This window comes from Lytechinus pictus, chromosome 12 (genome assembly GCF_037042905.1).
Source record: "Lytechinus pictus isolate F3 Inbred chromosome 12, Lp3.0, whole genome shotgun sequence".
Taxonomy (NCBI): domain Eukaryota; kingdom Metazoa; phylum Echinodermata; class Echinoidea; order Temnopleuroida; family Toxopneustidae; genus Lytechinus; species Lytechinus pictus.
In genome coordinates, this window is record NC_087256.1 from 12,165,095 (window position 1) to 12,191,712 (window position 26,618).

Consider the following 26,618-nt stretch of genomic DNA (forward strand, 5'->3'; position numbering starts at 1 on the left):
CAGAAATAGTCATGAAGGGTCAATACAGAACATGATTCTTTTGTCTGTGTCAATACAGATGAAAATCCATTCAAATCAAGCCACTGCTTTTGTAATGATGGTTCTGTGAGATAACATGGTTTGAGTCGTGGTTTGAAATACCCATGATGCATGTTTGTTTGTTTGTTATGTGTTTGCTTGTGCAGAGGTGTGTTTGATTCCATGTTAATGTTGATGTTAAGCTGCATGAGAATTATTAAAAGAAACCGCTGGGAAACTCACTCATCACCACTGAAAAAAGAACAGTGACATTCAATACTGTGTCATTTTTGCAACTTTTGAATGTTGACCTTGCCCCACATTTCAAGGCACTGCACCTCCATGTGAACCATAATCACATCATGTAGGGTATCATTTTAAAGAAAATTAAATGATCTGTTCATTGATATTAATCAAACATTGATATTTACTAAAAACCGATGTGAAATTATCGATAAAAGTCAAAAGAAACCGCTGGGAAACTCACTCATCACCACGGAAATAAGAACAGTGACTTTCAATATTGTGTCATTTTGCAACTTTTGAATTTTGACCTCGCCCCACATTTCAAGGCACTGCACCTCCATGTGAACCATAATCATATCATGTAGGGTATCATTTTAAAGAAAATTATATGCTCTATTCATTGATATCAATTGCACTTTGAAATTTACTAAAATCGAGGAGGGATTATCGATCAAAGTCAAAAGAAACCGCTGGGAAACTCACTCATCACCACAGAAATAAGAACAGTGACTTTCAATATTGTGTCATTTTGCAACTTTTGAATTTTGACCTCGCCCCACATTTCAAGGCACTGCACCTCCATGTGAACCATAATCATATCATGTAGGGTATCATTTTAAAGAAGATTATATGCTCTATTCATTGATATCAATTGCACTTTGACATTTACTAAAATCGAGGAGGGATTATCGATCAAAGTCAGATTTCCAAACTTTTTTGAGGAGTTTATATAACCGTTTTGGTTTCTAATACATGTCTTTAGAGCCGTGACTTGTTTGCCTATTAGAATACTAGTATGCAAAATTACAATACAGGTAAATCATAAAGACATAATTAAGTAGAGACAATTCGACAAGAATGTGTTACAAGAATACACTTGGTTTGGAGCTATTGCTTTAAACAATCTGATACGTGAAGCTGTTCTCTCTCACCTGATGTGACGTAAATAAGCTTCGATGCAGTCTCTCTCTGTTTCCGCCTGGTAAACCTCATCTACCATACAAGGGACCTTGGGTCAGTGGCGGCAGTGGCGCATGTACAAATAATTGATAATGTCTATTTGTCGTTGTATACGATCTCGTGTTTGCCCGCCATGATGGTTGGTCGTGCCGTAAAACTTGTTTTGTTTTCCGAGAGCATCCAGTAAATCGAATGAGTGGAAGAAAATTGGATGTGTTCTTGAAAGTGTTTGATCTATTGCAATACTCTTCACTTTCCATTTGTATGATTTGATTTTGCGGAGCGATTTCGAAACAACACTCGAGAAAAGGAGCAGTCATAACGTGTCTCGTTGAATGACCTTTATTTCCCATCTTTCTCGAGAGTTGTTCTAGATTTTAAGCGAGGGCTTTAAAAGCTCATTGTATTGCTGTGCTATATATATGTCCCCTCATTTAGAGTGATTACTACTTCCTTCAAATGGAATTAAATCTTCTGCAATGATCTTTTTGTGAGAGGGAAATTTTAAAGTTCCCAACGGTATTTCATTAAGATTAAATCGACTAAAACTTGTTCTTAATGTGCACTGTCCCAGATTAGATATAGACTAGCGAATTTTCCACCGCGACGCAGAAAGGTTTCCAAGAAAATATAAAATGTATCGTCAAAAAAATACCCTTCAAATAGCATCCAGGAAGTCCTCGTCGAAAATTGGTGAATCAAAACAGTAGTTTTTTCTGGACAAACGACGTATTTCTAATTTTTTCGTCAGCCCCGGATCTTTGGACGGAATGGCTGCTCCGTTTCACAAATTTTCGACAAATAAATCCCAGCTGTTCTTTGTCATTTAACGGGTACTTACAATACATTTGCTGTGTTCTTCAATCAGTTGTGCATCGCGATGCGAAACTCCCTTTTGTGTACCAAAGAAATACATTGGAACGGACATATTCACGTCTATTAATTGATTCTTTCGAACATCCGCCAAAATCACCAGAAAGAAAAAAAAAGTGATGTCGATAGCCATTATCTTTTTATGTTCCAAGTCTACACGATACAACTTAGTCATTTATGTCTAATGATTTAGGGGCCTATATACTAAAAGTCTTCTGGACAGAATGAGATGACACAGAATAATATCATTATTTTGGTAAATCCTCGTTCCGGCTACTATTGCTTTGTAATCTGTTGGGTAATGTAGTTGGTAAATATATATATATATATATATATATATATATATATTTACCAACTACATTACCCAACACAGTGGACAGTATTATTAGTCTTTATTACCCAATTATGACAGATTTTAACCAATAGTTGTGTGGACAGTATGTTGCCCAGGGTTGGTTAAAAGTTGGGCATTTTTTGCCCAACTAATTTAAGAGTGACATATTCAATATGACCTTATCTATTTCAGTAACAAACCTAACAGAATACTGTATATACCCACTTGAAAACTACTTTCCCCCCCCCCCCTCTTCCCGTTCCCTCTAGCACCCCCTCCCCCCTCTCTCTCTCTCTCTCCCTCTTTTAATATACCTGTATTTCATAACTCATGACCCGAGTTTGTTCATCAATTTAGCCACCACTATTTTAATATCGACTCGATCGGGCAGCCATGAATGAACAAAGGAAACTACAAAATTGAATCATGATTTTTTTTTTATGTCACTCTCGGTTCAAGGGCGGTTCCGCTAATTTAAGGTCAGGCGCAGTAGAATTTCATTTTGAAATTTTCCTTCATTTTTTGTACTTTAAAGGTAGTTGTTATACTGTAACTATACTAAAAAAAATCACTGATCTCTATTGTTTTAAAATGAATTTTTCGTCATCGCAAACATGACAAAGGACTTGTACTATGATGATTTTAAGCGAGAATGCGATCGAGTCTGAAAAAGTCGACGATAAAAATTTAGCCCTTGCAAAATACATTTGCTTGAATCTTCTTTTCTACTTCTTTTTAATTGCATCCACATTGCAGTGGGAGATGAGTGATTTTACATTACGTTCAGATAAAATTATATGCTTATCTAAAGTTCAAAATGTCTTCGTTCTTGCGTGATGATTATGAAATGATGATATTTGTTTTTGTATTGTGTATACAGCTGTTATTGGTAGAATAGGTCACTTCGCACCATGTAAACTATAGACAAAAGTGCAATTGGTATTGATCTTCTGTCATCGCTGTGTGTTCAGAATATTATTTCAATCAAGAAATAAATTACGTGTAATTTTGATTATTGGATTGTACAGATTGGATTAATAAGACCGATCTAAAAGGCAACAGCAAAGCAGATACAGAGAGAGAAAAGGGGGGACTAGTGAGACAAGTTCAATTTAATCTATAAATTTATCATAAATTCATAGCAAAACGATTTATGTGAAATCAGGGGCCCGTTTCATTAAGAACTTGCAACTGTTGTAACTTTGCCAATACGGCAACTACCATGGAAACCTTGATTATGATGGGCTGCCGAGTCCTGTTACCATGGTAGTTGCCATAATGGCAAAGTTAAAACAGTTGCAATTCCTTTATGAAACGGGTCACAGATCAGCATGTCACTCTAGCTGTACAGTATAAACGATTCATACTATATATTTATATATACACTCTAAGAACAAGTTTTACCCAATATTGGGTAAAATGGGAACATGCATGTTTGCTGGGTATTTTTTCTTTTACCCCGTATTGGGCTATTTCAACTCAACATCGCGTACAAATCACCAAATATTTGGTATACTTTTACCCAACCAACATGCATGTTCCATTTTACCCAATATTGGGTAAACCTTTATAGAGTATATTCTTTAAATAATATCCTAACAGCAAAGTTCAATTTCTAATTCCTTAAAGTTGAGCGTTGCTCTTTAGATTAAAAAAATAATAATCTGTCTTTAAATGAACTACCACTCATTTCATGAGATTTCCCCAAGCTAATCACTTTGACCAAAAATAATATGAAACATATATATTTTCCCTATGTTGGAGTAATAAGTTTCCTTCCCGTGAAGAGCTATAGCATTTATTATGTGAACAGGGTGCTCTCTCACCATGTCATTACACACGACGAAATGCCTCAGGTAATGACATTACTTAACTATGTTCCCCCAAGTCCTATTCTTTCAAATGTAACATATGCTAAATGTTAACTGAAATTCCTGGCATTCCCCCAAGGCTGAAGGCGACACTTTCTAGACTAATATATTCATCACAGGGGTGTCAATTTATATTTTTATTGCCTATTCATTTAATTGCTTTAATATTTTTCCCTCTCCTGAATGCATTACTTTTTTAGGATGTCGAACCCCGCCCGATAAAACATAAGGAGCATTTTGTACAGGGTTGTGCCTTTTTTAATATTGCACTGGTTTGTGTTCTTGTCATTTCAAACAGAGGCGGAAATCTCTCCCAAAAGATAGGGGGGGACAAGGGGCTGGAAAATTTGACAAGCAAAAAAAAAAAAGGTTATCACCCCAAACTTAGGGTCATTTCGACGAAAAATAAATTTGATAAGCAAAAAAAAAAGATCATCATCCCAAAAGTAAGGTCATCTCGTCCTAAAATACATGTTTTTCGATTTTGAATGATGTATTTCTTACCATCATAAAAAAAACACAAATAGTAGGGGGACATTTGATATTGTGTCCCCCTACTATTTTGAGAAGGGGGGGGGGGGGAAACGTCCCCCCTGGGATTTCCGCCCATGATTTCAAGTAATCATGCAATGTATTACTCCATGTAAAGCAATGTTGATCACGCGGCAATGACGATGTATGAAGGTAATGTCATAAGAATTATGGATGCACCGATCTAATTTGGATATGAATTCACTGGTGATGATGGACGAGATCGTTGAATACGATCTTGATTCCGAGTCATGTTGGAGACGGGTTTGATCGAAAGAATACACTACTTCTACGGTAGAGGATTGTAACAAATAATCCTATAAAAGATAAGAACTTCTGTACCCAGACCAAAAACTGGATTACCTCTTTCAAAGAACATGTTGAACGGTCATAAACTGAACTATTCTTGTTTAACTATCCTCTTGAATAATAGAAGAGGATATTAGACTTTGTCTATTCCAGAAGGTCATAACTAAAAACAATGGAGCGATCGATGCCCCGTTAAGGGCTGTTGAGGACGAGGGGGAAGACGAATAATAAGCCGGGAAAAGGAAGAAGAAAAAGAAGGAGAAGGATAAGAAGAAGGACAAAAAAGAAAAAGAAAGAAGAAAAATTAAGAAAAGTAGGAAATAAAACGCTAAAATGAAAAAAGAGGGTGTTTTTTTTTTAGAAGAACCTTGTAGACATTTTGCGAGTCTCTGTCACCATCTCTCACAATCATCACTGCTACGTCATAAATCCGTGAGACATCCTGGAGATTCCAAATCGTTCCATTTTTATGGATCCTATTTTTATTTTTTATTAGTTGCATTAGAGTTGATGACGTATCTACAGCCTTTGCAAAACAGTTAATTGTCCACGATTCTTTTTAAGATACCTCCAAAAGTCCCTGAAATTTTCAGTCATGAAAGAGCAGCTCTTGTAATTTAAACTGAATTCTAATAGCATCCTCCCACACGTCATGTCCCATTAAAATAATTCGTTTATATGGAACAATACGAATTATAAATAAATCATAATCCAATCTCATGACTTTGTTTCACATTAGGTATGCAAAGTTAGATATAACTTCACGAACATTGTAATTTGATAGTATTACACAGCAAAAACGCTGTTTAAAATTTGTTTATGCAACGCTCTATGAACTTTAAATTGGTTACTTTAAAAACAGTTTAAACAAGTTCTTAAAATCTTGTACACAAAGTTTAATTTTGATACGCAATTCTCAATAAATAGGAATGTTTGTTTAAACTGTTCAACAATTATACTGTACAGGTGCATATAGTAAAAAGCATTGCATAAAATGTAAAACAGCGTTTTTACTGGTCTCGGCATGCTTTTCTGAACTCGGACTTAATGTAGAAGTACTATGTATTGTCAAATATCAATAAACATATATTTGTTATATGGAGCAATTCAGTTCTTTTAAATGTTTGTTCTCAAGAAAGGTCGTACTTGGCCTTTTGCAGAAAAGCATCACGCAACATCTTAAAACTGAATAAAATATAAATATTTAAAAAAACACAAAGTTACACGAGCAATAAGCATTGTCATGTCTGTTTTAACATTGTTTAAAGAATGCATTGATGTCATACGTAAAACATTATAACCTTGCATCTTTATAACTGACGTAAAATGGAATATACAATCTGAAATAAATCGTTTTGTAATGTAAAATACCCTTGTACCTGTCGATGTTAAACTACTGGTATTACAATAATCCCTGTCCTATATGTACCTCGAGTCCTCGAGGAACAAAAGAATACACAATAAAAATAAATCACGCTCTATTTAGTATTCTGAGAACCGACACGTGACAGAAACGTGGTTGCATCTAAGTAAAGATCACGCCTATCCTACCAGTTTTCACAATTTAGAGATCCTATCCAATTTCCAATCCTAATTACGCGCACTTGAAAAATCACAGGCGATTTCAAATGATTAATGCCATGCTGTGTTTATGGGGGTACGTGTGAAAGAAAGGTTGAATATGGCTGGTGCAATTATAGAACCCACTGAGGTATTCATATTGGCTCTCGTTGGGATGTGAAGAACAATAATTGAAACCCCATTGTTAATACTTTATACGGAAATAAAAACATAAACGATGTTCATAACCTATTCGAACACTTAAAATGTAATTTGCTGAGTCCAAGTGCAGAGAGTATCAATGTCCATTCAACCTGTTAACTGTTAATACCACTGCAAATTGTTGTTAATTGTACCACTTTGAATTAATGATTACTGTAATTAATTCTACTGTTTAATAGGTAAATATTATATTGATTGAGGTACACGAAAATTCCATTACACCCCGAAAATAATGATAAGCCGTGGAATGGATAATATTTTATAATATACGCCCGCAATGTAAATATTGAGAAAACATGTGGGCATAATAATTAAATATGTGGGTATAATAATTAAATATGTGGTATAAGAATAGTGAATTCATAAGGTCTCGTAATTATTGTTATCACAAATCGATGTTCACGAAAAAGATAACGTCCTCTTTATTTCTTCCATATGCCATCTCCCCCATTAAAACTTTGATTTGAGATAGATACGAAGAAGAACGAATGTCTCTTCGAATCAGATCAGCTTCCTTCATAGATAATGCTCTCATCCATCATATAGAGACACAGATACCGTGAGATATTCCTAATTCACATCAGGAAACAAGGATATTATGTCATTGATACAGCTTCCTTTCGTTACATGCACGTTGAATGATGAATGTAACGATATAGGAGAAAGGGATGGATGATCTTCAACACGAACATAAAAATGTTAATGAGACTTACATCTCATAGAAATTAATCAGATCCCCCCCCCCCCTCTTTTTAAAATGCATACTGGCGACTTTGACGATTGCGGCGATCGAGATAATAATCGAGTCTGGATGACAGTCTAACGACTTTTAATGGCATTCCGATTGCCAAGATATACTCCCTGTACAAATCTAATCACATTATGTAAAAAATAAAAACCAAGTATAGTAGTAGTAGTAATAGTAGAAGTAGTAGTAGCAACAGCAGCAGCAGTAGTAGTGGCTGTAGTAGTAGTAGTAGTAGTAGTAGTAGTAGTAGTAGTAGTAGTAGTATAAGTAGTAGTAGTAGCAGAAGTATAGTAGCAGAAGAAGTAGTAGCAGCAGCACTAGTATAGTAGTATCAATATTAATAGTAGAAGTAGTAGTAGTAGCAGTAGTAGTAGTAGTAGTAGTAATAGTATAGTAGTAGGTCCTTCCCTGTTTCTTACAAAGTGAACAGATGTAGAAATTTGAAAGAAAATATTAATGTTGTTTTTTCGCTTTCTTTTAATTAACTAATCAATTCCTAATGATATTGTCTCATTGACTGAATCGTTCTTTTGAAAGTTAATTTGTAGTCACCCTTTTTTCTGAAGATATTCTTTCAATTGTAAGTAACATCTAAAGGTGTCTACAGAAAGGGGACAAATGATTACATCGCCTACCTTTTTTGAACTCCCATTGCAAGTGATTTCAATATTCACTCTGTTCCAATTATATTTGCTTTGCAACAATGTTTGCTTTCGTTATAGTATTTTATTTAATGACGTCATGTACCACGTGACATTTAGGTGAAGATGAAAGATGAGACCCCGAACACAAAATGAGCTCATCGCATTTGCGATTCATCACAATGAAGGCACAATTTCCTTTGACGTCGATCAGTGTCGATCCTGGTTGATTCCTATGTTTTCAATGAATATGAAAACAAACCGAAAATGGATAGTAAAACATTCTTTCTTTGCAAAAACACGTTTTCGAAGATTGTAGCTATCAATAATGTGTCACGTATTTTGGTAGCAGACATGTAACTAGAAACGCCTTGTCCGTTCATTGGAGGGTGGAGAGTTTTAACAGTCAGGATTACCTTTTCTCGCCTCGGGCTGACGTCAAAAGTGTTTTTTGATTTGAGTTCCAGCGATTTTTTGTTATACATGAATTTATTTTTCTTTTCATATTTAACACCACCAACCACCATCTTCAAGCGTTGAATTCTTTTCGCTATCGTGAATAACATACTATTTTCATTTTATAATTATTTGGTTAGATAATTCGCCCGACGCATAATTTTGTTTTATAGAGAGATACTAACGTAATTAAGTATTGTCGTAAAATAGGGCCTAATGATTAATAAAAAAATGTGCAGAAGGTTCGATAAATGCAGAAAAGGATATATTCCCCAAGTTCAAAGAAATGAAACATTGTCAAGTTTATGTAATTTTTCTCTCTACTATCATGACTATAGGAAATTATTCTTTACAAGTATTTTGTAGAGGTACCAAAGTGTTTTAGTACCTGGTTTCATTCATAAAAAAACATTGTATAACATTTACTGTGTAAGTGATAGAATATTATAGCTAATTGTATGTTTAGTTTAAGTAATGTAGTATTAGATACCGCGTAATACAAAGTTTATTCAAGGAATTATCATTACTCAGTTATTGAGTAGATTAGCTTTGGCGGCCCATAGGCTACATCCCTTCAATTTTTCAAGATAAAAGCAAAAGCTTCTCTCTTACACATTTTATCAATATCGTGCAAAATGTTTCTCTGTTCGGATTTTTTTTTTCATCACATACATCGATGTGATTTAAAAAAGTTGAATTATAAATCTGCGTATTTCACCTTTATGTACATTCATGCTATTCCCAAACAAGAAAAGAGCGTTTGTCTGAAGAGTTGCATACGTCAGATTTTAAATCGTATGCACAGTACCGATAATATCAAAATGCAGTTTGCGAACATTTCATGTACTGTGCATTATGTCATCAGATCTAAGAAATATGAAATCGTACAAAACGGGTCGGTAAGAAAGTATTCAGCAAAGCATGAAATTCGCTTAGAAATTACAGATCAGAAAGGAATTCACTTGTGCCCGACCAGACTCTTTCATATTCCTATTTTCATTCTTTAATCATAATTCTCGCTTGGCTCTCAGCGAGGAAGAAAAGATGGCGGTTTCTCCTCTATAAAAACTGGCGGGAATCGATGTTCGGATTACTTTCATTTCATTTAAATTGAGAAAGATTGATTTCTTATCTCGATGAATCAATTCATGTGCGGGTATTAGGTCTACTGGATGAAAGAGATATATCGATTTCAACTGGCTTTCAGGTGATGAACTCTTTCTAAGGTTTAGGGAATCGCGAAACCAAAAACTTGAAGCAATGAAGGCTCGGGCAAAACCTGTCTAACAACAAACCTTCAAATACTGAATGATAAGATAAGTAACCTTTCTCTACCCCATATCTATATACTATAGTTCTTAAGTTCTAGATCCCAAAGAGAAAATGTCCAAACCTTATCAGCTCTATGCAATCCCATGTTAATTATTATACATTCAAAAACTTATGAATGATTATGATAATAATAACCCGCTTTTATACAGAATACTGAATGATAAGATAAGTAACCTTTCTCTACCCCATATCTATATAATATAGTTCTTAAGTTCTAAATCACAAAGAGAAAATTTCCAAACCTTATCAGCTCTATGCAATCCCATGTTAATTGTACATTAAAAAACTTATGAATAATTATGATAATGATAACCCACTCTTATACAGAGCTTAATCGGAATGACGTATCTAAGCGCTTTACAAATATATTATTACCCCGGTCATCTGATCCTGGCATGCCCGCATACAATGCATGCACCTTCTCCACTCCCTGGAAAGCATTCCAACAAGAGTTCGAAGATTCAATTGCTAGGTATGCAACATAGGCTTTCGCATCCTACCGGGTACCTATTTAACACCTGGGTGGAGAGTGGCAAAGTGTGGATTGACGCCTTGCCAAAGGACGCTCGGCCATGTGGGATTTGAGCACATAACCCTCTGATTACAAGGCGAGAGTCAGAACAGGTACACCACGACACTTCCACAATCAAGTCAGGTGCTATCGAAAACTGTTGGCTCTTCTCGCTTTATTTGGGAGTATAGATTGGAAATGAATTGCAAAGCTATTATCAAATCCTACAATATGGTATTAACATATTTTAGCAATGTTCGTTTTCATTGCTGTAAACTGGGTTTCAATGCATTGATGAGATCATAATAACAATACCCTCGTACTTGTCTAATGCTTTTTATCAAAATATAATTCATAGGCTAACATTAGTTACAACCAGCTAATTACTACGTATTTCATTATGAATGTCGATAACTAGTACATTACAAATTAGCAATGGAGATTTTTTTATAAATTCTCCAAAAAGGAACCGTTATTTTGATTGCATATTGACCCGTGAGCGATCCGCCTAGATTCATTTACCGCGGTCCATCCGACACTACCATACCACCATAGATTCGGCGCCAATCCCTGGTTCTGCCAATTTAAGATTTCTGCTGAAATTGGAGGCTAGGAAAAAACGGTCCGACTGCCGTCTGCGGACGGTTCATTGGGGGAAATAATCTTCTGTTTTCATTCGTCTGTGAGATCAAATTCCACGCCTGGCTAATGTTTCTCAATACAGTCATCATCTCCAGGCCGACTTTAGTATCATGGTAGGGGCTGGATTCATTATCTTTGCCTCTTTTCTCCCGCGTTCCTCTGATCTTCAACCACCAGGATGCCATTTTACCTTTGATTCTCTTTCTGCATCTAGCATGGCTAACTTTTACGTCTTTTGCACTTATTTCCTTTCAGCGGACTTAATCAACATAAAAGATACCGTTCATTCTTCTCGGCCCCATTTCGAGTATTGATTTTCTTGGTGATACAATACTTTCCTCTTTATAATCTCATTTTGGTCTATCGAACGTAACTATGATTATTGCTTGGAAAATAATATGTATTTTTAACATTCTTTCTCGTGCTCATGTATCATCTTTTGCTTTTTCCATAAGAAAATTTCAAACAAATTTTGCTTCTAACCTATCTCTCTCTTTCTCCCTTCTCTCTGTCTCTTTCTCTCAGTCTCCCTATCTCACATACGTACACACCCACACACACCCGCACACCCTGACACACATCGCATCTGTTTCCTCTCTCAATCGACCCTGTATTGAGATTTATATTTTTTGGTATAGGGAATGTATCTTATGATCGCTGACTTGTATTTGATTGATTTGTGTATTAAAGATTGACTCAGGAATGCAATGATTAAATTCATGTCTAAAGAGAAATGACAAAAATAGAAATACATAAAATGGCTATAAGTCTAATATTTATTGTATTTTCATATACACTTTCGCAATGTATAACATTAATGTAATGCAATTTCTAGACATTATACCATAGACAGTTTGGCATTGTCATGCATCATACCTGAAATAAAATCATTTATGGAATTATTTGGTCTTTAATTTAATACACGTACATATAGGTGGATCAACGGACATTAGTATAAGTAGGCTCATTTGGAAATGGGAAAATGGAATCTCAAACTTATCATGAGAAGAGCAAATTAAAAGAGTTTTTATTGACTTCCGTCGTTAACATTTTCAAGGAGTTTGAAGATAGATTGTGCCCACGAGCACGCGATTAATGTCATCACAGATCACAGTGATGTATCAGGACATAGCGTTCCGTCATAATATTATATATAAAGCAAGTTGGGAAAGTATGACACACTAATGTAATAATCCTCTTTATATTTCCCTTTTAATTATAATACAAATACCCTAGTTTCAATTGTAATTAGTTGTGAGTTATTTGTCTCCATGTAGCATAAGTATTATGTACATATTCGTACTATATACCATATTTATTGAGTCTCAGAAGAACAGAGAGCAGAGAGATTACAGTGGTAACCACACTGAACATAATGAAATGGGTCATTCAACCGAATTATCCCATTTCTTTTGTTTTATATACATCGTCTGTTATGATTCTTCTTTTGTGTCTTTGACCTGTCCTGTACATCTTCAAGAAAATCAAGCTGTATTTTAAAATACTGTAAAGGCGCGATCTTTAGGGTTTCAAGAGTGCACAACTTACTCGTTTCTGAAATGTTAGCCGATCCTTCAAGTCACGGAACAAATTAAGATATTTGATCTGGTGAGGTTTTTTTTGTCTGTTTGTTTCCGGCATGGCTTTACGACTTTTTGTCAATTCCGAGACAGCTTCTGTCGTGAATGCGTCACTGAGACACTTCAGAAATCTGCTGGAAAAACCAATGGGACGTCGTAGAGACGTCGCCGAAACGAAAATGACCACTAAGTGACGTTGTGACGTCTCGACGAAGAGTCTTTCAAGTGAATTGGTATCATTTATATTCAAGATGAGTCGACTTGAAGCATATTTTAAGGCAACCTTTTGGTCTCTTGAGTCAATATGGCATAAGATGAGGTTGTTTAGCCTTAAATTAGGCTTCATCCGGGAACATTTTGAAATTATCGTAAGGAAGCACAATGCCCTAACCCATCTGATTACCTCAGAACAAATCGACAAAGGTTAATACGTTTTCGCGGCGAGGTAAATGCATGCTTTGAAATTAGAACATGGGAAGTTTAAATGTCAGCCATAATGACTTCTGTTTTCGTGGATGGTTCGGCTCAGCAATTAGACTAGTTTACACCACCAATTTAACATCTTGATTGAGTCATTATGGCATTCCCGTTTGCCCTTTAGGCCTTAACGTAGTTTTGCCAATGTGAATGTATACTCTCAGGTCTTTTCTTGAAACCATTCGCTACGAATATATTACTTTCCTGATTTAATTGACTTTCTTTCCTCGCACTTTCACTTTTTTACACTTACGGTGTCATTGTGTATTACAACAATTTAATACAAAGTCTCTTATTTCCCAATGAACCTTTCTCCACATATTACTGTTAATTACTCGTCGATCTCCTCAGAAGTATTGAAGTGGAAAGATAGATAGATAGATAGGTAGATAGATAGATTGATAGATAGATAGATAGATAGATAGATAGATAGATAGATAGATAGATAGATAGATAGATATAGATATATAGATAGATAGATACATACATACATACATACATACACACACACATATATACATAGGTAGATGTAATAGAAAGACAGGTAAATGGATAGGCAAACAAATAAATGGAGAGAGAGAGGGGGTGAATAAGAGCGAGAAAGAGAGAGAAACAGAATGATGCATATAATCAGAATGAAAGAAAACAAATGAAAATTGAAGAATGAAGATGTAAAGAGCTAGGAGGGAGGAAGGAATAGAAAAGAAAGAAATTGAGATAAGGAGAGAGAATGAGGGAGAAAGAGAGAGGGGGATAAAAGAGAGAGAGAATCAGCTTAGGTTGATAACATTTTGCCCTCATCATCCAACAATTTGGAGAAAAGGAAGGCCAAGGAGGATGTGACTCCCATGCAAAACGTGACGTACCTGCTGGAAACCATCTTAACAAGCTGTCAGGTTGATTGATCAAACTTTAATACGGTGTTTGACGTCTATCCAACCAAGTAACACGTGAACGAAATGTGGAAATTAAATGAGATTTAAAATACAAAGAAGAATATAATTACCAAACGAATTGTAGTTGTTATGCTGAATTTCTTTTTCTAATCAGATAATTTTTCACTATTCTTTCAATTCATTGATACATTTACAAAACGATTTTTCTAGCCTGATAGATGTTTCCAAGCGCGCAATCATTGAATTGAATAAAGATTTAATCTATCATGTGAGCTAAAAACAAAAGTGCATATTTACAACATTTTTAATGCAATAAGATATTATTGAATCCGGCTTTGAACAATAGATCGGGAAAAATACAATTTTGCTTTAGATCATTCGAACAGCGATACAAACTTTGAGATGTTTTCCCTTCATTGCTATGACGTCATATTTTGACGTTTTAGCCTGTTATCCTGACAAAACCAAGTAACAGCCATGACAGTGTGGCGGTACGATTTCTCCAATTCATCACCTACTTCTCATTGCCTTCTATCTCCATGGAGAAGGGATTTTACTTAGACACTGAACACTATTGCCAATCTTCTCACATAGGCGTCAATGGCATGTGTTACTATGACAATATTGGCGCTATGTTCTTTGAGCAATCCATTACAGCTTGCCTTTTCATTTCAGGTGCTGCTCTTTTATTGAACGTTATTTGAATCTCTCCTGGAGGCTAAATACGGAAACACATGGTTCTGCGGTTTATCATGCTTATAAAAATTTATGAATATCCGATCTGAATCATACCAACACTATAATTAAAAAAAATGTTACCCGTTGCTCGCAGTGTATCCATTGCGTTAAAGCTAAAACCAAATGTTTTTTTGTGAAAAAAATAATTTCATTAGTCCGGGAAATGGTTGAAATTGTATATCCGACTAGGTTATGTCGTCATAAGCAGTGTTGAGAAGTGATAATCTTCACTCAAATTTGTTTCAATTCACTATATTCACAGTAAAAGTTCAAAATGTTATTCGGATCGAAGCGTGTGTGCGTTTGGGAAATGCGTGCTGGTCAGTGGGATGATTCCCCATAGCAGAATTGTGTGGGGTGCATGTATGGGTGAGTGTGGGTGCATACGCCAGTGTGTAAGGGTGTGTTGGTGGATTTATGTATGACCACGATGCATGATGTGTCAAATGCATGAAAACTAGTAATTTGTCCCCAGGCTTGTAGCGTGTGTGCTTGTTTTTGTGTGGGATTGAGACAGTGTGCGGGTGCGTATGAGGGTGAGGATGTGCATGCTAAGATTTGATGTGCTGAGATATTCGTGGATGTGTTCATGCGTTCTTTTCTGTTCTATTATATTCTGTACAACACAATTTCTAATATCTTAATTTTAAGCTACAAAGTTTTTATTTTAATATGAACTTTCACTAATTGACTAAGTTCTGTTTCGTGCACATTATATGGAAAATTCCACTATTCAGTGTTTCGTTTACAATATTAAAGAGTTAATCCAGCATTTTGCTGTTTGATTCAATGTATGATAAATTAACTGTATTATCAAGGCTATACGTTCATACAGCGACTGACCAAAATTTCAGTAACAAAATTTAGGTTTTTTTATAATCTGATTTAGCAATACTAACGTTAAGAGGATCGAAAATTGGAATGATCCCCAAAATCTGTAATGAGCAACCCGGAAAAAAACATTTAAGTGATTTGTCTAAATGACTTTTGTGAACTTTGAAAATAGACAATTTTGTCTTCATTGTGTGCGTTCTCACTCAAGCATGATTTAATGCATCAATTCCAATCTTACACAGGCATTGGTTAAAAGATTTAAAAACACTTCTATCAAATTATTATTCTCAAAACCATAGTTACAAAAAATAAGTAAAAAGTAACACTATTGTCATTTATGGTGACATTATTTGTAATTTTATATTTACAATACAATATACAATAAGTACAATAATCTTGGTGTCCCATAACCAAAGTGGTAAACAATTATGATTATTTTCCATCGATGATTAAACGGTAATAAAATTAGACAATACACGCTTGAATAGCCTGTGTTGAGATCAAATCTTTAGGTTGATGCGAAGCATCCTCGGCATTCCACACACGTGCCTTATCAAAGATTTGTCTGAGGTGATGGACCGGGCAAGTTCACATATGTATTTCTCTGAACTGAACAAAAATATTGAGAGTCTAGAGGCAAGGAAAAGTAATGATGTGGAAACACCGATCAATCTTCAGACAGATCAAGTTTAAATTGAGAGGATAATAGCATTCTAAAATACACATTGCTTGTACACATTTGACGAAATATGTCTCGACTATCATCCTCAACATAGAGATACAAATGGGTAATTCCATGAAATGATAAACTTTTTTGTACGTCCGACCCCCATTTTTCTCAAGTATACTTCATAAACTGCCCAATTCATGGTCCTTTTAGAACATTACAGACTGTCAAAAGAACAAGAAATCAGAGACAGAAAATTTCATGAAGGTCCACATTGGGGGTCGGGACGTACATATTTTATGGAGTTGCCCAAATGTGAACTTGCCTCATGGGTGACAATTAATCTTCTTGGAATAGAATGAATGTTCGACTGTTCATTATGCGACGTTTGACATGCATGTGGGCTGCGTTCTATTTGTGAATTATGTTGTTGTTAAGGTCATGTTAACTATATGATTAATTATATTTTATCTGATTTGAAGGTAAGTTTACCTTCATGAAAATAATAACTCCGTAAATTGCGAGCTTACATCAACTGAGAGTGTGTTTTTTTCCCTTAAAAAGATATTTTACCTTGCCAATCAATGTAGAACTTATACATTCTCGCTTTCATTCATTTGACATGTTTGATTTTATCTCATCTCATTTCTTTGTACAATGATAAATATATGTTGAAATTATTCTGGGGCAATACATCTTAAAGTGAAAGAAGTGGTGATTGGCATGAAGGTAATGGTCAGTTTCCTTGGAAACTATATCCCCAATTCGTTATTCATGTGCAGTAAGCTGATACCACGCCCACTGCGTTCTCTTCCGTATGTCTTCTGATCATTTCTACTATCTTCTATCTTGTATTTAAACCTCATTCGGATAAGATCTTGTGGTGAGGCTCGCCATCTAGATCTCCCTGAACATGAAATGTATTCACCGCACTGACAAAACAAAGAAACGTGTTTTATATAGGCAAAACTAGCTTTCACCATGATCAATGCTGATATGCAGTAATATAAATATAACATTTTCTAGATGAAGAAATGTTTTTTCAGGTGTTAATATATTTTAGGATTTAGGACATGTCCTGAAAAGGGCTTGTGCCATCATTATCGTGTTACCGCGTCCGGTCAGGTGATCGCGTAACCCGACCATTTTTTGAAAAGGGCGCCCTAAAATGCCGAAACGTCGGGTCCAGTTTACCCGACCATTTGAGAAAATGGCACCTAAAATTTCCGAAAGGTCGGATGAAATTCTAGCTGAATATAATAAAGGTCGGGTTAACTGTAACCGATGTTTCGGGAATTTAGGGGGCCCTTTTTTCTCGGATGGTCGTGTTACGTAATTGCCCGACCGAACGCGATAACCCAGTGTGATGGCACAAACCATGAAAAGTTGGATTTACATTTGAAAACAAATATCAAAAAATGTGTTAAAGCGTTAAAATACATAGGCTAATCCGATTTATGCTTCCCCATCCTTTAGCATTCCGTCAGAGTAGACTTTGGAGCAAAAAGCGACCATTTTATTCCCTAGCGCAACCTACATGATGACAATACAACTTATATCGTGTGTAAAAAGTGATTGACATTTTTTCTATCTTTGACTTCGCCGTCTACGTCATCGGCTAGCTGTATGAAATCCCCCAGGGACAGTTGTAAGGAGAATAGAACATCACCATGAACACATATAGACATCGTAAAGGATGATGCTACACTGTGTCCACCCCGCGTAGAACAGGCTATGTCTTAAAGGCAAGATGCATAGATACAGAGTGCTCTGTAAACGAAGCATTATCTTTTGATCGTCTCCCCCTGATGAATACTTTTCTCCGGACAAGTGGGTCGCTTATAATACATGAGGATTATGTTGAAGAATGAATTAATGGTAATGGTATTGAAAACGACCTGTTTTTATTAAGGCATTCTAGAGCATCGCTCATCTCGAGATAAAAACACTTTTTAAGAAGTCGATATTCTATGGTTTTAATTATGTTTTATTTTTTATTTTTGGTTCCGTTTTGGATTTTAGTCGTTTCTTTCGGTAAGATAACACTAGTAAATAAATAAATGTTTAATTATCCATATTTTTTCAATCCAACATCTTTTGAATTCTGTAATCGTGGGTGGAAGTGTGGGTGGAAGGTAAAAAAAATCAAAAGGATATTAAATGAACATGCTCTTTTTATCTAGTAAATAAAGACTAAATTATTGCAATTTCTTTTTAAATACTACTAATTTTTTTTAGAACCATTCAACAATGATATTATTTAATTGAATGAAAATTGCATTGTTTATGCACTACCAATCATTTAGTACAACACCCTAATGTGTCATGAAGTTTCCTATTTATAACGCGGTTCGACCTGCCTATTGGCCGATAAGAGGGGTCTTGGTAGAAATATAATTTCAGATCTAGCGTACCTGTCCTGTTCAAGATATTAATAACTCAAGTTTTGACGTCATTTCCTCACGTTGATGATATGAGGTACACTCCGCTGCACCATCCCAAACCTGAATTACTTCTGTATTTTGTATGAGAAAGTGAAGTGTCGCTATCTTCAGAACTTAAAATCACAAGATTACCATCAATCGTGTGTTCAACGTGAAATGTCTATTTTAAATTATTTTAATTCGCTCGCCTTTGGACTTCGAAAAGTAATCGTAAAATGTTTCATGGGACAATATTGATTAATGTTATTTTTGCGTCCCCAGGTGATATTCATGTTTATTACACTGATTACAATTGAATACATTCATCCAAATAATTTATACACTCAAAACAAAACGAAAAATAAAAATCGTTGAGAGGTGGTTGATATGCAGTGCACGCCTATTCACTACTAACTTGGAAGTATAAACATGCCGATGTTGTTTTTTGGCATTTATGTAACATTTCAGTGTGTTGATTCTAAGGGCCTGTATTTGGTTGCGCTCTGGGATATCCGGTAGAATGCATTTTCTGTAAATAGTTATCTCCTATCAGAGTAGCTGATTCCTCTTTCTGTATCCTATGTATTTTTTACGCCACCTGTTACATGTGTTTTAAACAGTCGGAATTTTCAGGGTAGAATCTCGTGTGGAAACTGTTTTCCATTTATATCCAGATTCTAATCCCGTGGACTTGACATGAAATTTCTGTCTCAATATGTTATGCTTGTTTTTTCTGTGTCACATTGTATTTCCCTTTTTTCTTCCGATCTCACATGTGCTTCTATATGTGATCAAAACAAAAGTCGGGGTTCTTTTTTCCCCATTCTACCTTCCCCCCCCCCCCCGCTCTCTCTCTCTCTCTCTCTCTCTCGCCTTTTCTACCTTCTATCATGCTTATTTCTTCTTTCACTTCTCCGTCTTCCCACTTCTGCTCCCATTATAGTTCTGGATCTGGCTTAGTTTCTAAATTTGTATTAAGTTCATAGCCCATCATCCCTTTCTCTCCTCCTACTCCTATTTTTCTAGCTTTTATTCGGGAATCCGACAACACACACTGCAGATAATGGGATAAGGATGCGATCTTGAGATACGATCACGATTGCTTTTACACGACCAAATGAGGAATATGAAATTAGAGGTCAAGGTCTTTACATTAGTCATAATTGAATGAGCTCTTTAAGCTTTAATGTGATTTTTATTCTTTTTGCTCATAAAGCAGAGAAAAATCATCCAATCTGATAAGAGTACACGAACACCTAAAAAGGCCTCAAAGCGAAATGGTCGTTTTACGCCATAAAGCATTTGGACGCTGCAAGGCATCTGCGCTCGCTCATCGTCCAATAACAAATTTGAATTACACGAAGTACAGAATCGGGCGCTGGTAATATATATAACTTTGTCTGCACCATCTACATGATTGAGTTTATGTAAGTGAGTGGTGCCAAACACGAAAGAAAATGAATTGCAAATGAAAATGTATTACTATGTAATCCCGTCGCCGAGGTCAGTTCTTAAAATGATACAAGAGGACTGGTAGAGGGAGATGTAGTTTTGACAATTTCGAAATGAATGGTAATGTAGTCAAGTCTGACTTGTTGTTGGATTGGAAACCATCTGTCTTTCCTCTATATTTGCATTTGCCGATTAGAAAATAGTCGTTCTTGCGGTCATGAAAGGTTGAAATCAAGTTAAAATAACTAGAAAATTGTGTTTTCTTTTATCGATAAACAAGATTATCCTATTTCTTCCCCTTTATCCTGCTCTCAGAAACGGGGAAATTATTTCATAAGGAAATCTTAGAAATGGAAGCTATACGGGAAAATATTGATAACAATGACTATCTATTTTTACCCTTTATTCAATTTGCATCTTAAAAATGATAGTTTTGCTGTGTAAATTAATGTGAATTAATGCAGACAGTACTCCCGTAATTTTCGTTATTAAATAATAACCCCGGGGTTTATTTTCTTTTTCTTTAATTGAATAGTACTTTTAACCTAGATATTTCATCATATCATTATTCATTATCTTGCCTTCATTTCCCCCAAAAAAGTAGTTTGGAAATAAATATCACTGCCGGGAGGTTCACTCATAATACGTACGTCGCAATGGAACACCACGGAAACAAATTGTTTATATATATCTACTCTCGTGAGAGAGCTCATAGCCGTTTTCAAATAAGTAATATATTTTTTTATAATCGCTGTTCTGATTATATCAATCAACTTTGAAGACCATGTATTTATGAATTATTCATTGTTTACAATATGTTTATTATCACAATTTTACTTAAATCTGGCTGTCAATCTGCTATCTATATTAGTACCCCATTTGATATCTTACTTAGATATGAACGTATTAATACAAGAATCATGACACTGTAAGGAAGAAAGGAAACTTTTGAATTTGCAATCCATAAATTAACAGAAATGTTAATATTACATGTAGCAGAAATGTTAATTCCATTGCGGTCGAGTTATGAAATAAGATGTCTGGAAAGAAGAAAAACTTATCTTTTTTAAGTTTTTTTTTTATATCTTTATTAATTTTCCTCCTTATTTTCTCAAATTTATGTAATTTATTCAGCACAATAAGTTAAAACTTAGTAAATATTAAAATGAACATATTTTTGTTAATGTTATTATGAACGTATTATCATTATTATTATTATCATCATCATCATCGTAGTAGTAGTAGCAGGAGCAGTAGTGTAAGTAGTAGTAATATAATTATTATTATCAATATTGCTATCATTACTTTCTTATTTATGGTTTTAATCTTCTCTTATTTATCACAAATGCCTACATACATAGCATTATACCATCATCACCACCACTGCACCATACATAATCATATGTTTATAATTATTACTGGTAATGTTGGTATCAATAAACAAGTGATAGTAAGATGTGTAACACAGAAAGGTAAAGAATCCATAGTAGCAATAATAAATATCTTGTCACGCGTGAGAAGCAAGAGATGGATGAGAAAGATTACTTATTCCAATCCTATACTGACTCAACACGCAATCATCCCTAAATCCTCTTCGGATAAACTCAGATATTCTGGTTGGGGACTAAAGCGTCTCAGGGCTGCTCCGTATTCTTCTTATGATATGGATGTTATAGCCTAGAGCAATATCAAAGCAAACGGAAGAGTGACCGACGATGAGATATAAGAGTGAGGTCCATGTACATGAATACTGATTGATAGGCTTGAGAAATCAAAAGGCGTTTTAATCCATCATCGAAAGTATTTTATCATGTACGATAATAATTCTGCCTAAAATCTGTTTAAAAAAAGATACCATCCTGAAGTACGTGATGTATATCAGATGTAATAGATATCTGTTGAAATTGCTTAGAAATTAAATGGTATTTCTATTAGAATTTCATATACCCTGTTGGCAGTTATATTTTCGTGAAATGAATAATAATGAACTATTATTTTCATAGTTTTTGAGGTTTTTCTATAAAGTTTAATTGATGCTTTTAGGGTCATTATTGTCTATTTATGAAATGCTCTCGTGCAATGCAAGTTGATCTTATGTTTTGATATTTTCATTATAGAATCTTTCTTACTCACGTCCTTCGAGTCTCTCGAATGATTGAAAATAATATTAGGAGATAATGGTAAAGAATGAACACGTTGAAAAATCGTTCAATATTACAAAGTAGAGGAGACATAGACGATAAGGTGGTTACGAAAAGGAGGAATAGAGGGAGAATGAATAGTGGATTGCTTTCAAGTCGACCATGAAAAGCGCAGTGAAATATGATATGTTTACCCAATGGTTCCCTTAAGATACTATCCCAGCTGCGGAAATAAATAGAATCTGGTTCTTCTCTTTACAAGTATTATGATGTACCCCTTCTTTTATGTTGTGTTGTTTAAAGAGAACTGTATAACTAGACTTCCAATCAATTACATGAATTATGGACCCAAATGCTTTAAAAAGAAAAGATTGCGAAACTTTTGTAATTTAAGATCTAGAAGTAATATTGATGGAGGATGTACTTGAATTAGTGGTTATCAGTACTGCATTGAAAAATTAGAGTAAACAAAAAAATATATCTCAATGTGCGCTACAAAAGACATCTCCTTTCGTCTTGCTCCCCGTCCTATCTCCAGATCAATTTCCACTTGACTTTTGTCAGTCCTGATGCACGACTGTTCCACACGTCATCTTTGTACGCAGCATGGCGCCGCATTTAGTCATATACCTCTCAACGTCTTCTTATACCGGTGGTGGTGGTGGTCCTTTGTGCCCGATGACAAAATATCAAGATTGTTGATACTAATTTTGATGTCTATTCTAAGATGCCTGCGGTCTGAAGTTTGACTTCAATCGTACTCAATAACCACGCTTATAATTCAAATGCATGTACGATTTTTTTTCCTGCGCGCCATAGATTTAAATAAACCATAATTGTGTAAAGATGTCCTCTTGAGGGGAAAGCATGTAGCGGAACGTTGGATCAATCTAATTCTATTTGGAGATTGTCCACAAAAAGAACTCACTTCAAAGTGTACTAATGAACACGATGTTGTAAATTTTCTTTCACCACTCCTCCCCCGTACACTTTCTCTTTCTCCCCGTCTTTCTCTCCCCCTCTCAATCTCTCTCTCTTTCTCTCCCCCTCTCAATCTATGTCTCCCCCTCCATCCCTATTTACCACCCTTTCTTCTCTGTTTATCGTCGACACTCGCTTAGGGAGACATGACCTGGGCCTGGGAGTCGGTTAGAATGTGTACATTCGTCATCGTGACAGTAATCTTACTGATTAAGCGCTGAAAATAGCTCCTTCCCCAGAACTTAAGACAACAACGCGTCCCTTCGTCTCCCCCTCAGAGACCAAATGGAATTCGTTGTTTATCCTACTCAGTAGAACTACCCCTTACTCTTTTTTTTCTGCCATAAAGCTCGCCAAATTTGACGAAGTATTTAAGGTGTCAGTAGTACAGGTAAATGATCAGATTGAGAAAAGTCGATATCTTTAAGAAAATCATTTACAGTGTTGCTCCTATCATCATGATCATGTTACATTTGACATGATTATTGTAGTATCCATTACCCATAAAAAAAAATACCTCCATGTCTCTCTCTCTCTCTCTCTTTCAGTATATTTCACATTCTCCTCTTCCTGTTTTCTTACAAATAAATTCCACCTGTAAAAGCCCCTTCACTACACTGCAAAAACTCCGGTGTTGATTTAACACCAGCTCGGAATATATATGTGTCCACACCAGAGAAGTATTGAAACAACACTAGTTTTGAATGAAAGCGATGTTGTTTTAATACTAATTGGTGTTGTACAAACACCTATCTGGTGATAGACCAAAACGGAACTGGTGTTGTTTAACACTTCTCTGGTGTGGACATATATAGATTCCGGGCTGGTGTTAAATCAACCCCAGAGTTTTTGCAGTGTATAGGTCACCTCTTTATTGCAATGTATTTATTATATTCTTTCACCCCTTCTCCGTAAACAGCCACTGTATGGTACTCAATATTAAACGGAAAAGCATCTAATTACATGACCCGATCACCAACAAGAGCTAGCTGCTATGGGCTGGTTCCTTTATGTAAAATCGAAGTCTATGACCTTGACAATAATGCATACTTTGATGCCAGGAAGCGACATGGTTTCCCCTCGTGAGAAAGGGAAATGTCAGGCGTATAATTTCAGAGCTATAAATATTTGATTTCAGACCACGTTTCATTAATTCGTTATCAGCGAATTGACCCCCTTGCGGCTCTCAATTTTTATTTGATCTACTAGTATGTTGATCCGTCCGTAAGCCTAATCCTTAACCTTATTTAGACTTTCCATTTAATTTCATTTTTTAACCCAATATCATATTATATTTTCAGAAATTAAGAATTAATATCCAAGTGAACTGTATAAAAGGGAAAGGTCTATGCTAGCTCATTTTGATTTTGAAAACTATTTGTATTGATAATACAATACTGGACTTTGTCTAAGAACTTTTTGAGGGGGCAAAATATCCATCTACATTTTGCCGCTCTCCACTCAGGTGTTTGAGGGGTACCCGGTAGTAGGCGAACGTCAATGTTGCAATGTTGCAAAATGTTTGTAATAACGTCATTCTTCTGATAGGGCTCTTCCGACATCGTTTGATAAAAAAGTCAGCGCTGTTTGTGAATAATTATTCGCATTTTGTGTGTGTTTGGGGCTGTTCAATTATATCCTGCGTGATTACAGCAAATTAATTAGTTATGAAGGAAATTTCTTCCAAAAAGAACACATTTGGATGTAACTCAACTGATGTATCATAGTTATTTACTTCTAAGAAAACGCAGATTTTGTGGGAGGGGGTAAATGCAACAAAAGCAAAATACATGTACACCGTGCGATTTGTCAATTACATGAACTTCACATCGTATGTTATCGCGGGCATAATGGGATGATTTGTCTAATACTACGGTAATACTACGATGACCTTTTTCTTCAGTTTTGTAAAATAATCGAATAAAATTGAAATGGTCTGATTAGGTAATCATGCACGAAGCAAGTAAAATTCTCTGAAGAGTGCAAAAATATTCGATTTTTTAGATTTGTATTTTTATTCTTTCCTGATGTTGTGGGAAAGCAAAAGAAAGGTACTCCACTGCTATATATCTTAAGCATTTCTCAAATGCCATCACTCTCATCTCGTTTTTTTTTTATTAAGGGTATTGAACGACTGAAGTACCTTTTTAAGGTATTCATTCAATTTGCATACTGGACGGGCTCTGCGTGACCTAGAAAACCATAACCGCCAAGTGCATCTTGATGGTTTTATGGCTCTAAATCGAAATTTGAAAGAAATATGTTTAGGGTTTTCTAAAACACTTTGTCTTGTTCTTAGAATAATTTGTTGGCTGAATTGGTTTGTTCTCAGTATAGGCGTAGATTCAATTAGTTTCTGCACATATAATGCTTGAAGTGAAAGTTCCATAACAAAAGGTTTATTGTAAAAAGAGCCGAAATCGATTTTAAAAAAATTGCTGACGATTTCAAGAAAGATTTAAAAAGTTATTATTCTATTTTTTATGTTTTTATTGTACCTTCAGTATATCAAAAAACAAATAATTTCACACCCTTTCCTCAAAGACTTTATTTTGGTGATGAACCATTGAAAAATAGCAATTTATGCATTTTGTATTATATACATATGGGCCAACTGCTCGTATATAACGCCACAGATTAAAAAAATCATAATTTCTGATGGGTTTTTCGCAAACCTTCACCAATATTTTTGTAATATTTTTTCTGATATTTTTACAACAAACTTTTCTTCGGGGTTAACTTCCTCTTATTATTCATTATTATTTTTGGCATACATTTTGACCATCTTAATAATCCCTTAAAATATTACCACTCGTTTGGTGCATCGCTTATCAAATACCCACCACATACATTTGCGTTGTCCTTTTTGGCTTACCATGTTTGTAGCTTCTTCCCTTTGATGATTCAAACAACAGCGCAATTTCGAGAGGCGAAGAAATAGGTTAAGTAAAAAAATTCATTAACCCATTCGAAGAATGTCTAATTCTGAAGTGTCTCCATTTTGGGTGAGATAGCTTCTCGGTATCTGTGATTCGGGTGACATGTTGGTCGAAATGATAAACAAGAATACGGATCTTATAAGTGAATTATATTGAATTTGATCGGGGGGGGGGGTGTTTCATGAAAGGACTTGTCGGACGTTTTATCCGACAAGTCCCATTTTATCCGACAGTTA